Below are 14,039 nucleotides of genomic sequence, written 5' to 3' on the forward strand. Positions count from 1 at the left end.
GGTTATGTATACATCTTCTAAAGCAATTTCAAGTTTTATTTAACTCAATTGACTTTCTCTCATGATGTCTAAATTTATTTTTAAAACAGGCTAATTTTTAAATTGCTAATAAAATGCAACTGAGAAAGGAGTAAAAATAAAAACTGGGAAAGCATTCATTTGAAAATCATAAATATTAAGTGTATGAAAAAACCTATTACTTTAAATGAATGAAATGCTTCCTAGTGATTAATTTCAGGAATTATCAAAAGAAAAAGCATGATTTAAAATACCCCTGGGATGCCTGAGTGGCTCAGTTGGGTAAGTGTCCGACTCTTGATTTTGGCTCAGGTCATGATCTCAGGGTCGTGAGATCGAGTCTCACGTCGAGCACCATGCTAAATGTGGAGCCTGCTTAAGATTCTTTCTCTCCCTCTGTCTCTACCTCTCTCTCTGTCTCTCTCAAAAAAAAGATACTCCTAATGTTAGAGACTTGGAAAATTATTTCCGGTTTTTACTCTTGCATTTCTTTATTGCAAATCAAGGAAAGTGATTAGTATAAAATCTTCATTGCCCGCTTACATCTAATCACAGAAATATTAACCAACAGATAAGTACCAAATGTTCATTCTAAATAGTTACCTAAAGAGCAATATGTTGTATAATTTGCATTTGAGTAGAGTTTGAAATGTGTTTTCTAATACTGGTTTCATTTTTCATATACTGGTTTCTTTCAAAAGAAAGATAGTTCTTTTAGATTCAAATGAACTACTCAAGGATGAATTTTTGGAAAAAACTGAACCTATATATGGTATTGAATAAAGCTCTAAATAGGGACATGGTCAAGTCAGTGAGAATATATGTGAACAGTAATGCATTTCTGGAAACTAGGGTTTGTAAAATAATTAGAAAATTTGAATAAGGAGGTTGTCACATGTACTTATGCTGTTATGAAACAGCATCATGCTTCTTCAGTGCCTTAAAGACTTTTCCAGAAATCTACTTTCTTGCAGCCTTAGCCACCTGAAACATCACTATGCCATCATTTATAATTGTAAAATGTTTTTTGTTTTGTTTTGTTTTGGTTTTTTTCGGAAAAATAGCTATCCTACAGTCCATGTGTTTGTGTCATTTCTCACATTTTGCTTTTGGTATAGTGTTTTAGTATCCGACTTATTAGTTCTCTGAGCAACTTGTGACAGAACCTTGTAGCCTTCTTCATAGTACTTAACACAGGCCTTCCATGAGATGTGTGCTCAGCACACATTTGCTTTTACTGTTGCTCTGAGTACCAGTAGGCTTTTATTGCCCAAGGGAAGATTTTGATGATAGAAAAGAATATTATAATTATGTTTGCTTCATTAGTATGTAGTGCTCAAAGTTATAAATCTTAACCCTAGTTTCAAATTTTATTTTTATTATTTTATCTTAAGCTGTATTTTTTTTCTTTCAGCCTATTTTTAATCAATGTACAGATCTTATTTTATGTATAAATATCCTAATTTTTAAAAATGTTTTCATTTTGTTTTTATAACTTTGATAGAATTCCCCCATTTATACATTTAATCAGTGAAGCTTTTGTAGACATACAAATTATAATTACAAAACTAGTAAATTTTATTCACCCAAATGCAGCACCCTAATGAAACAAGTTTGTGATTCTGGCTAATATAATCTTTCTAAACCTGTGGTATCTTCTGTAATCTAATAAATTGACTTATAAATGCTGAAATTAATATCCCTTTAACTGTTCTAAACATTCTAAGTAAGTCACACACAAAATTACGTAGTGATTTCAAGAGGTCTTACTATGTGGACATAAAGTCAACTTATCCAAAATCATCCTTGTTTCTGATTGTTTTTCCACATTCTTGGAGATTCAGATTTTCTCACCCAAAGAGAATCACTATTCTATTGAAAAGACAAGACAATGGCATGTACCATCAATAAAAAGAAACTCTGGCTAATGGAGGACAGGATTAAATGTACCTTCTAGAAATAAGCTCCCTGCAGCTGAGGGGTAGACATTTTGGTATTGACAACGTAGGTGAACAAGGTTTTCTAAACATTCCTCAACCCAACATGCAATGAAGTCCCTTTCCCTAAAATGACCTGCCTCTCAGACAAGTTGAGAGGCTTTCCTGGTCCTCAGAATTTAACATTTTTGCATGTAATTTTTAATGTTTTACTACATCAAGGTCTAAAATTTATTAATGGAATTTTGAATCTCTGCTCAGACTGTAATCTTACCTCTTATCTCTTTTATCATGTGTCTTATCAATATACCACTATTTTACTAGTGATTTAACAACTTATAGGATATACGTGAACACTTAATGGTATTCTAGATTCAAGCATATGGTCCTTTTTAACCTGAAAGAAGTGTCATGTTTTCTTCCTAGCAACATGTCCAGAATTTTACCTGTTTCAGTTTAAAATTATATTCCAGTGATGGTGAAGTTCTCAGATCTCTTTTTTAAATCTTGAATTAATCAAGTAACCTCATCATATTGGGAGTTCAGAGCAGCTTTTATCTTTATGTTCACCTCTTCTACCATTTTTCTAGATATCATCCTGTTTTTTTGAGATCTCTGTGTTCCTTTTAGACATTTGACTACTTTCCAGAGTGGAATTATGTCAATTTCCATCAATAACTTCTCAGTTGTTATTTGAAACCAGTGCTAGTCTTGATTCATTTGCCAAATTGGGAAATGCATCTTTATAGCTTTGGTAATTCAGATGGATTCTGTTTATCATAAAATGCTCTAGCTATCCTTTGGAAACTCAGTTTTGTTTGGGATGTGTTTGTGTTTTTGAACTGATAAAGCTAATAATGAACCTTAGGATAGTAAAATATAAAAACTCAGGTAAAAATGTGTTCTCAATGTCAACCATTAAAAGTGGTTGTGTTTGTGCTTTCACTAAAAAGCCTAATGGTAATAGAGCAAAAACTATCTAGCATCCTAAAATAGAGACATACTGTGAATATACAGAGAAGATATACTATGAAATGAAGAGTAAAACTATTCTTTCACTGTTACGAGACTATTTTTTATAAACCTAACATGAAAAAATCTCAGGACTTTGTGGTTTTTGAACTATAGATGCTGCAAATAAGACTAGCCTGTAATTCAGTAGAGAAGGAAAGTTTAACTCATCTTAACAACAACAAAAAAGCATCAAGTACAAAAACTGAAAAATTGGTCCACAAATGCTTTTCTGGTTGTAAAAAATGCTTGCTACAGTATTCTTTTCTTGAAATTCTAAGACTTTGGGAATGCATACACTTTGAGAATAGCAATGTCTATTATCATTATTAAACAGATATTATTAGGTAAGATTAGAACTAAACTCTCCCTCAAGCTATACCATTAGGTATGTTTTGTTAAAGAATAACACACCAATAGTTCTCCATATTTGAGCCCACTTTCAAAAGAACAGGTTTTTTTTTGTTTTATTAAGTTTTTATTTTAATTCCAGTAGAGTTAACATACAGTGTTATATTAGTTTCAAGAGTACAGTATAGTGATTCAACAATTCTATACATTACTCAATGCTCATCATGGTAAGTCTTCCTTTAATCCTCCTTACCTATTTCACCTATCACCCCCTTCTGGTAACCACTAGTTTGTTCTCTGTAGTTAAGGGAATGGTTCTTGGTTTGTCTTTTGCTCTCCTATGTTTTGTTTGTTAAATTCCACATATGAGTGAAATCGTATGGCATTTGTCTTTCTCTGACTGATTTATTTCACTAGACATACTTTCTAGCTGCATCTATGTCATTGCAAATGGCAAGATTTCATTCCTTTTGATGTCTAAGTAATATTCCATTTTATGTATATATGCCACATCTTCTTTATTCATTCATGAATCAATGGACACTTGGGCTGCTTCCATAATATGGCTATTGAGAATAATGCTACAGTAAACATATGGGTGCATGTATCCCTTTGAATTAGTGTTTTTGTATTTTGGGGGTAAATACCCAGTAATATGATTACTGGATTGGAGGGTAGTTCAATTTTTTTAAGTTTTAATTCCAGTCTAGTCAACATACAGTGTTCTATTAGTTTCAAGTGTACAATATAGTGATTCAGTAAACCCATACATCATCCAGTGCTCATCACAGTCTACTTCTTAATCCCTATCACCTATTTCACTGATTCCCCACCTACCTCCCCTGTGATAACCATGTTTGTTCTCTGTGGTGAAGAGTCTGTTTCTTGGTTTCTCTCTCTTAAATTCCACATATGAGTGAAATCATATGGTATTTGTCTTTTTCTGACTGACTTATTTCACTTAGCGTTACACTCTCTAGCTCCATCCATGTTGTTGCAAATGGTAATATTTCATTCTTTTTTATGGTTTAGTAATATTCCATTCTGTATATATACCACATCTTCTTTACCCATTCATCTATCAGTGGACACTTTGGCTGCTTCCATAGTTTGGCTATTGTAAATTATACTGCAATAAAGATAGAAGCACATATATCTTTTTGAATTAGTGTTTTTGTATTCTTTGGGTAAATACTCAGTAGTGTGATTCCTGGGTAATAGGGTAGTTCTATTTTTAATTTTTTGAGGAACCTCCGTACTATCTTCCATGGTGGCTGCACCAGTTTGTATTTCCACCCAATAGTGCACAAGCGTTCCTTTTTCTCCTCCTCATCCTAGCCAACTTTTGTTGTTTCTTGTATTTTTTTTTATTTTAGTCATTCTGATAGGGGTGAGGTGATCTCTCATTGTTTTGATTTGCATTTTCCTGATGATGAGTGATGTTGAATATCTTTTCGTGTGTCTGCTGGTCATCTGAATGTCTTCTTTGGAGAAATGTCTGTCCATATCTTCTGCCCATTTTTTTTTAAAAAATGTTTAATGTTTATTTCATTTTTGAGAAAGAGAGAGAAAAAAGAGAGACAATGAGCAGGGGAGACAGAGACAGAATCTGAAACAGGCTCCAGGCTCTGAGCTGTCAGCACAGAGCCCGGCGTGGGATCTGATCCCACAAACCATGAGATCATAATCTGAGCTGAAGTTGGATGCTTAACCAACTGAGCCACCCAGGTGGCCCCTTTTCTGCCCATTTTTTAATTGGATCATTTGTTTTTGGGTGTTGACTTATATAAGTTCTTTGTTTATTTTTTTGATGGTAACCGTTTATCAGATTGTCATTTGCAAATATATACTCTCATTCAGTAGACTTTTAGCTTTGTTGGTTGTTTCCTTTGCACTACAGAAGCTTTTTGCTTTGATGTAGTCCCAGTAGTTTATTTTTGCTTTTATTTCACTTGCTTCAGAAGACATATCGAGAAAAATGTTGTTACAGCCAATGTTGGAGAAATTACTGGCTGTGCTCTCTTCTAGGATTTTTGTGGTTTCAGGTCTCACATTTAGGTCCTTAATCCATTTTGAGTTGATTTTTGTGTATGGTGTAAGAAAGCGGTCCAGTTTCATTCTTTTGCATGTAGCAGTTCATTTTTCCCAGCACTATCTGTTGAAGAGACCATCTTTTTCCCATTGTAAACTCTTCCCTCCTTTTTCAAAGATAAGTTGGCTTTATTTCCAGGCTTTCTATTCTATTCTGTTGATCTGTGTATCTGTTTTTGTGCCAGTACCATACTGTTTGAAGCAAATTATTTTTTGTGAAAAAACTTCTATGTCCCAAAATCTTCATCTTGGGACTAGTGGTTAAAGAGATAGAGGCAGTTGTCACCTTTCCTAGGCTTGCTTGCTCTGCATTCTCTGTTGGTACCCTGAGGCTTGTCCCCACTCAAACATGTTTTGTGTGATGGTTTTTCAGTTGGTCCTTCTACCCTAGGTCTGGAGAAAGTGAGAACTGTGAGAGAAAAGGTACTAAATTATCATTCTCTCATGCAGTTTGGTTCATCAGTATTCCATTGTGTACTTACTTTATTCCAGGTATTGTAAATGGGAAAAAAGAAGTCCTTTCAAATGATGTTTCTGCTAATGAAAGTCATGATTTGGTCACATAAATAACAGTCACTCAACATTCAGTCCTCATGTACATGTCTACATGTCCTCGATTGGACCAGAAAATACTTTCAGAATTTCCCCCAAACTCTCAATTTCTGCCACTGTCAGTGACTTTCCCCATGTGTGCTTTGGGAACATGTTCTCCCCAACAATAAAGAAAAGAAAATTGAGCTCATTCTTCTTATCCTAGGCATTTGCCATCTGTCATGAATTTTTTGAGCCGCACACTACTGTCTAAATAATTTAATTTTGGAAGTTCTCAGATGTCCCTGGGTTACATCCTCCTCCTCACCACATCCTCTCCCACACCTGTGATCAAATAATTTTGTTTCTATCACTGAGATCCAGGAAGAGGGTTATAGTTCAAATACCTTTCATGGGCAGATCAGGAAGAAGTAACAGGTTGGGCCAGGGCTGTGGAGAGTTAACTGCTTCCTAAGAAGCAGGGAGAAGACAAATGGTCCTGTGGGACACAGGTTGTGTGGGACACAAACACCAATAAATGCACTCATTTCTTTTTTCTGTTTCTTTCAAGCCATGGATAATATGATATTAGTTATCTGTGATAAGTTGATTTTTAATCTGAATTGGCAGATTAGAAAAGTGAATTAGAAATTAAAGACAAGTGTTGCTTTGTTTTGTTAACCCTGAGAAGGTACTGTAAGGCCAAGTAGATTACATCTGTAAGGACATGCTGGGTTTTTAATTACTAGGAAATTGAAGGTACAAGGACTTTTGCTTTGTTAGCTGTATAGAAGACTATTCTTTTTCATTTCCTCATGGCTGTTTGAATTCTGTTGAGATTAATAGCTATTATGCTGCTAAACTGCCTTTATTTTTATTTATAGAAACTTTATTTGGATTTCAATAAAAGCTTTATCCCTGAATAGTTTCCGGAGGAAAAAAAATGATGTTTACACTTAACTTTTGATTGAATATATAAAGTTCTTTAAGTTAGCTCGTTTCCTACTTCTACCCCTGAAAGCCAAGTATCATTAATATTATAGTGTTCAACTCCTGGGAATTTGGTGGTATTTGTATTTTACATATCCTTCTGCCCCTTTCTTTAGCAGGGAGATATGGGACAGGGAGTAGACGATCTGGGGAGGAGTTGACAAAATTTTTCTCTTGTTAGCCAAGCTCTAACCCTTCTAGAAATCATTAGCAAGGGTACCTGCACAACCTATATGCAAAACAGTAACTAGCAAGCCATCAATTAATAAGCATTTATGGACTGCCTGCTCTGAACCAGGCATTGGGTCCTGATTCACTACTGTATTTCCACTGTATAGGATGGGTACTCTGTACTGTTAAGCAGGAGTGCCTTGTCCTTCATTCAAGAAGAATGATGATAAATTATCAGCCTTTAATGATGTGATTTGTTTTTGTAAGGACCATTTCAACTAATATTTCAGTTGAACACTTTGGAGTTCCTAATTTTCCTTTAAGCTATAAAGAACCTGCTTTGTTCAGTCCTCATTAACACTGACATTAAATGCAATAACCTCTTCATGGCTTTAGGAAGTTGTGTGTTTTCCATTACAGAATATATTTTCCTTCACTTCCTTCAGAAACACCACATTTTGTGACCATCTCCTACATCAGGAACTTGGAGACAGAGTATGCTGTTTAACCTCTTTCCCCAGACCTCAACAGGATTGGCAGAATCATATTGACTTACTTAGTGCCTGCTGGAAAATGGCATCTTTTAATTCCATTCATATTTCATTGGTTAGTGTCTATCACATGGCCAATCTTGCCTTTGAGGGAGCTAAGAAACATAATCTTCTCTGCAGGAAGGGGCAACAGGTATGGGTGAACAGTAATCCCAGCATACTGCAATCTGTTCACTTCCAGTGAGAGGAAGTGTATGTTCATTGTGATTTACTGAAGTATGATGAAAGTATACACACGTGTTTATTTTTTTTAATTTTTTTTATGAAATTTATTGTCAAAGTGGTTTTCATACAACACCCAGTGCTCATCCCAACAGGTGCCCTCCTCATGCCCATCTCCCACTTTCCCCTCCCTCCCACCCCCCATCAGCCCTCGGTTTGTTCTCAGTTTTTAAGAGTCTCTTATGGTTTGCCTCCTTCCCTCTCTGTAACTTTTTTTTTCCTTCCCTTTCCCCATGGTCTTCTGTTAAGTTTCTCAGGATCCACATAAGACTGAAAACAGATGGTATCTGTCTTTCTCTGTGTGGCTTATTTCATTTACCATAACACTCTCCAGTTCCATCCACGTTACTACAGAAGGCCATATTTCATTCTTCCCCATTGCCACGTAGTACTCCATTGTGTATATAAACCACAATTTCTTCATCCATTCATCAGTTGTTGGACATTTAGGCTTTTTCCATAATTTGGCTATTCTTAAAAGTGTTGCTATAAACATTGGGGTACAAATGCCCCTATGCATCAGCACTCCTGTATCCCTTGGGTAAATTCCTAGCAGTGCTATTGCTGGGTCATAAGGTAGATCTATTTTTAATTTTTTGAGGAACCTCCACACTGTTTTCCAGAGTGGCTGCACCAATTTGCATTCACACCAACAGTGCAAGAGGGTTCCCATTTCTCCACATCCTCTCCAGCATCTATACTCTCCTGATTTGTTCATTTTGGCCACTCTGACTGGCATGAGGTGGTATCTCACTGTGGTTTTGATTTGTATTCCCCTGATGAGGAGTGACATTGAGCATCTCTTCATGTGCCTGTTGGCTATCTGGATGTCTTCTTTAGAAAAGTGTCTATTCATATTTTCTGCCCATTTTTTCACTGGAGTATTTTCAGGTGTGGAGTCTGATGAGTTCTTTATAGATTTTGGATACTAACCCTTTGTCCAATAGGTCATTTGCAAATATCTTTTCCCATTCCGTTTGTTGCCGTTTAATTTTGTTGATTGTTTCCTTTGCAGTGCAGAAGCTTTTTATCTTCATGAGGTCCCAATAGTTCATTTTTGCCTTGCCTTTGGAGATGTGTCAAGTAAGAAATTGCTGCAGCTGAGGTCAGAGAGGTTTTTTCCTGCTTTCTTCTCTAGGGTTTTGATGGTTTCCTGTCTCACATTCAGGACCTTTATCCATTTTCAGTTTATTTTTGTGAATGGTGTAAGAAAGTGGTCTAATTTAATTCTTCCACATGTTGCTGTCCAGTTCTCCCAGCACCATTTGTTAAAGAGACTGTCTTTCTGGGGCGCCTAGATGGCTCAGTCTGTTGAGCGTCTGACTACAGCTCAGGTCAGGATCTGGCAGTTTGTGAGTTCGAGCCCTGTGTCAGGCTCTGTGCTGACAGCTCAGAGCCTGAGCCTGTTTCGGATTCTGTGTCTCCCTCTCTCTGCCCCTTCCCTGCTCATGCTTTGTCTCTCAAAAATGAATTAACATTAAAATTTTTTTTTTTTAAAAAAGACACTGGCTTTTTTCCATTGGATATTCTTTCCTCCTTTGTCAAAGATTAGTTGCCATACATTTGTGAGTCCAATTCTGGAGTCTCTATTCTATTCCATTGGTCTATGTTTCTGTTTTTGTGCCAATACCATGCTGTCTTCATGATTATAGCTTTGTAGTAGAGGCTAAAGTCTGGGATTGTGATGCCTCCCACTTTGGTATTCTTCAATATTACTTTGGCTATTCAGGCTCTTTTGGGGTTCCATACAAATTTTAGGATTGCTTGTTCTAGCTTCAAGAAGAATGCTGGTGCAATTTTTATTGGCATTGCATTGAATATGTAAACTACTTGGGGAGTATTGACATTTTAACAATATTTATTCTTCTAATCCATGAGCACGGAATGTTTTTCCATTTCTTTGTGTCTTCTTCAATTTCCTTCATAAGCTTTCTATAGTTTTCAGCATACAGATCTTTTACATCTGTGGTTACGTTTATTTCTAGGTATTTAATGATTCTTGGTGCAATTGTGAATGGGATCAGTTTCTTTATTTGTTTTTCTGTTGCTTCATTATTAATGTATAAGAATGCAACTGATTTCTGTACATTAATTTTGTATCCTGTGACTCTGCTGAATTCATGTATCAGTTCTAGCAAACTTTTCGTGGAGTCTGTTGGGTTTTTCATGTATAGTATCATGTCATCTGCAAAAAGTGAAAGCTTGCTTTCATCTTTGCCAATTTTGATGCCTTTGATTTCCTTTTGTTGTCTGATTGCTGATGCTAGCACTTCCAACACTATGTTAAACAACAGCGGTGAGAGTGGACATCCCTGTCGTGTTCGTGATCTCAGGGGGAAAGCTCTCAGTTTTTCCCCATGGAGGATGATATTAGCTGTGGGCTTTTCATAAATGTTGAACCATCCCTGCAGCCCAGGAATGAATCCCACTTGATCATGGTGAATAATTCTTTTTATATGCTGTTTAATTCGATTTGCTAGTATCTTGTTGAGAATATTTGCATCCATATTCATCAGGGGTATTGGCTTGTAGTTCTCTTTTTTTGCTGGGTCTCTGTCTAGTTTGGGAATCAAAGTAATGCTGGCTTCATACAATGAGTCTGGAAGTTTTCCTTCCTTTCTATTTTTTGGAACAGCTTGAGAAGGATAGGTATTATGTCTGCTTTAAATGTCTGGTAGAATTCCCCAGGGAAGGCATGTGGTCTTGTACTCTTATTTGTTGGGAGATTTTTGATAACTGATTCAATTTCTTCACTGGTAATGGGTCTGTTCAAGTTTTCTATTTCTTCCTGTTTGAGTTTTGGAAGTGTGTGAGTGCTTAGGAATTTGTCCATTTCTTCCAGGTTGTCCAGTTTGTTGGCATATAATTTTTCATAGTATTCCTTGATAATTGCTCGTATTTCTGAGGGGTTGGTTGTAGTAAATTGCATTTTCATTCATGATTTTATCTATTTGGATTATCTCCCTTTTCTTTTTGAGAAGCCTGGCCAGAGGTTTATCAATTTTGTTTATTTTTTCAAAAAACCAACTCTTGGTTTCAATGATCTGCTCCACAGTTTTTTTGTACTCTATAGTGTTTATTTCTGCTCTGATCTTTATTATTTCTCTTCGTCTGCTGGGGTTGGGGTGTCTGCTGTTCTGCTTCTATTTCCTTTAGGTGTGCTGTTAGATTTTGTATTTGGGGTTTTTCTTGTTTCTTGAGATAGGCCTGGATTGCAATGTATTTTCCTCCTAAGACTGCCTTCACTGCATCCCAGTGTTTGGATTGTTGTATTTTCATTTTCATTTGTTTCCATATATTTTTTTAATTTCTTCTCTAATTGCCTGGTTGACCCATTCATTCTTTAATAGGGTGTTCTTTAACCTCCATGCTTTTGGAGGTTTTCCAGCCTTTTTCCTGTGGTTGATTTCAAGCTTCATAGCACTGTGGTCTGAAAGTGTGCATGGTATTATCTCAATTCTTTTATAGTTATTAAGGGCTGTTTTGTGACCCAGTATGCGATCTATCTTGGAGAATGTTCCACGTGCACTCGAGAAGAAAGTATATTCTGTTGCTTTGGGATGCAGAGTTCTAAATATATCTGTCAAGTCCATTTGATCCAATGTATCATTCAGGGCCCTTGTTTCTTTATTGATCCTGTGTCTAGATGATGTATCCATTGTTGTAAGTGGGGTGTTAAAATCCCCTGCAATTACCACATTCTTATCAATAGGGTTCCTTATGTTTGTGATTGTTTTATATATTTGGGGGCTCCCATATTCAGCACATAGATATTTATAATTGTTAGCTCTTCCTGATAGATAGACCCTGTAATTATTATATAATGCCCTTCTTCATCTCTTGTTACAGCCTTTAATTTAAAGTCTAGTTTGTCTGATATAAGTATGGCTACTCCAGCTTTCTTTTGATTTCCAGTAACATGACAGATAGGTCTCCATCCCCTCACTTTCCACCTGAAGGTGTCCTCAGGTCTAAAATGAGTCTTTTGTAGACAGCAAATAGATGGGTCTTGTTTTTTTTTATCCCTTCTGATACCCAATATCTTTTGGTTGGAGCATTTAGTCCATTTATATTCCGTGTTATTATTGAAAGATATGGGTTTAGAGTCATTGTGATGTCTGTGGATTTCATGCTTGTAGTGATGTGTCTGGTACTCAGGTCCTTGCAACATTTCACTCACAGAATCCCCCTTAGGATCTCTTGTAGTGCTGGGTTAGTGGTGATGAATTCCTTCAGTTTTTGTTTGGGAAGACATCTATCTCTCCTTCTATTCTAAATGACAGATTTGCTGGATAAAGCATTCTCAGCTGCATATTTTCTCTGTTCATCACATTGAAGGTTTCCTGCCATTCCTTTCTGGCCTGCCAAGTTTCAGTAGATAGGTCTGTCACTAGTCTTATTGGTCTCCTTTTATGTGTTTAAGCATGTTTATCCCTAGCTCCTTTCAGAATTTTCTCTTTATCCTTGTATTTTGCCAGTTTCACTATGATAATAAGTCTTGGAGAAGATCAATTCAAGTTACATCTGAAGGGAGTTCTCTGTGCCTCTTGGATATCAATGCCTTTTCCTTCCTAGATCAGGGAAGTTCTCAGCTATGATTTGTTCAAGTACACCTTCAGCCCCTTTCTCTCTCTCTTCTTTTTCTGGAATTCATATGATAAGGATATTGTTCCATTTGATTATATCATTTAGTTCTCTAATTCTCCCCTCATACTCCTGGATTTTTTTAATCTCTCTTTTTCTCAGCTTCCTCTTTTTCCATAATTTTATCTTCTAATTCACCTATTCCCTCCTCTGCCTCTTCAATTCATGCTATGGCCACCTCCATTTTATTTTGCACTTCATTTGTAGCATTTTTTAGCTCCTCATGACTATTTCTTAGTCCCTTGACCTCTGTAGCAATAGATTCTCTGTTGTTCTCTATGCTTTTTTCAAGCCCAGCGATTAATTTTATGACTATTATTCTAAATTGTTGTTGCATTTTATTGCTTAAATCGTCTTTGATCAATTCATTAGCTGTTGCTACTTCTTGGAGTTTCTTTTGAGGAGAATTCTTCCGTTTTGTCATTTTGGATAGTCCCTGGAGTGGTGCAGAACTGCAGGGCTCTTCCCCTGTGCTGGCTGGAGTAACTTGTGTTGGTGAGCAGGGCCACAGTTCAATCTGGATGTCTGCCCCCAGCCCACCGCTGGGGCCACAGCCAGTCTGGTGTGTACCTTATCTTCCCCTCTCCCAGGAGGAGGACTCACTGTGGAGTGGTGTGGCCCTTGTCTGGGATACTTGCATACTGCCAGGCTTGTGGTGCTGCTTAGATGGGATCTGGCCAAGGGCATATTAGCCAAGGTGGATCCGCAAGGTGCACAGGGGCAGGAGGGGGCAGGCTTAGCTAACTTTGCCTTTGGTGGTCCCTGTGGGAGGGGCCCTGCAGCACCAGGAGGGAGGCAGGCCCATTGGAGGGATGGATCCACAGAAGCACAGCGTTGGGCATTTCTGTGGAGAAAGAAAGTTTAGTGACGGGAACTGGTTCCCTTTGGAATTTCGGCTGGGGGATGGGAGAGGGAAATGGCGCTTTCCAGCGTCTTTGTTCCCCCAACGAGCTGAGCTCTATCTTCTGGGGCTCAACAACTCTCCCTCACAGTGTCCTCTCGCCCTCCCCACTCTGCAAGAGCAGAGTTGTTGACTTTTAACATTCCAGATGTTAAGTACTGCTGGCTGTCAGAACTCACAGAGTCCAGCCTCTCTGCTTTTGCAAGCCAGACTTTGGGAGCTCTGCCTTGCCGGGCGGGCTGCCCCTCCACCGCCCCGGCTCCCTCCTGTCAGTCCATGTAGCATGCATCACCTCTCCACCATTCCTACCCTCTTCTGTGGGCCTCTTGTCTACGCTTGGCTCCAGAGAGTCCGTTCTGCTAGTCTTCTGGTGGTTTTCTGGGTTATTTAGGCAAATGTGGGTGGAATCTAAGTGATCAGCAAGATGAGGTGAGATCAGCATCCTCCTATGCCACCATCTTCCTTCACCTTGTACAGACATGTTTTAATATACAACTTGCTTTTCAGTGGTCAGCTAGGTTACAGGGCTTGAGTGGTTTATGTCTGGTTTACATTTATTTCAAGAAACAGATTATTGGCCTGGCTCCAATTATTTAAAAATAAGTAATGTATTAGGCCTTT

The 14,039-nt window shown here is 37.5% G+C and overlaps 1 protein-coding gene across 2 annotated transcripts in view; it reads left to right on the top strand.

Moving 5' to 3' along the window:
• ARHGAP42 (Rho GTPase activating protein 42) overlaps positions 1-14,039 on the top strand; it is a 312,973-nt gene that overhangs the window by 255,908 nt on the left and 43,026 nt on the right. The window lies entirely within an intron of this gene.

This window comes from Acinonyx jubatus, chromosome D1 (genome assembly GCF_027475565.1).
Source record: "Acinonyx jubatus isolate Ajub_Pintada_27869175 chromosome D1, VMU_Ajub_asm_v1.0, whole genome shotgun sequence".
Lineage (NCBI taxonomy): Eukaryota > Metazoa > Chordata > Mammalia > Carnivora > Felidae > Acinonyx > Acinonyx jubatus.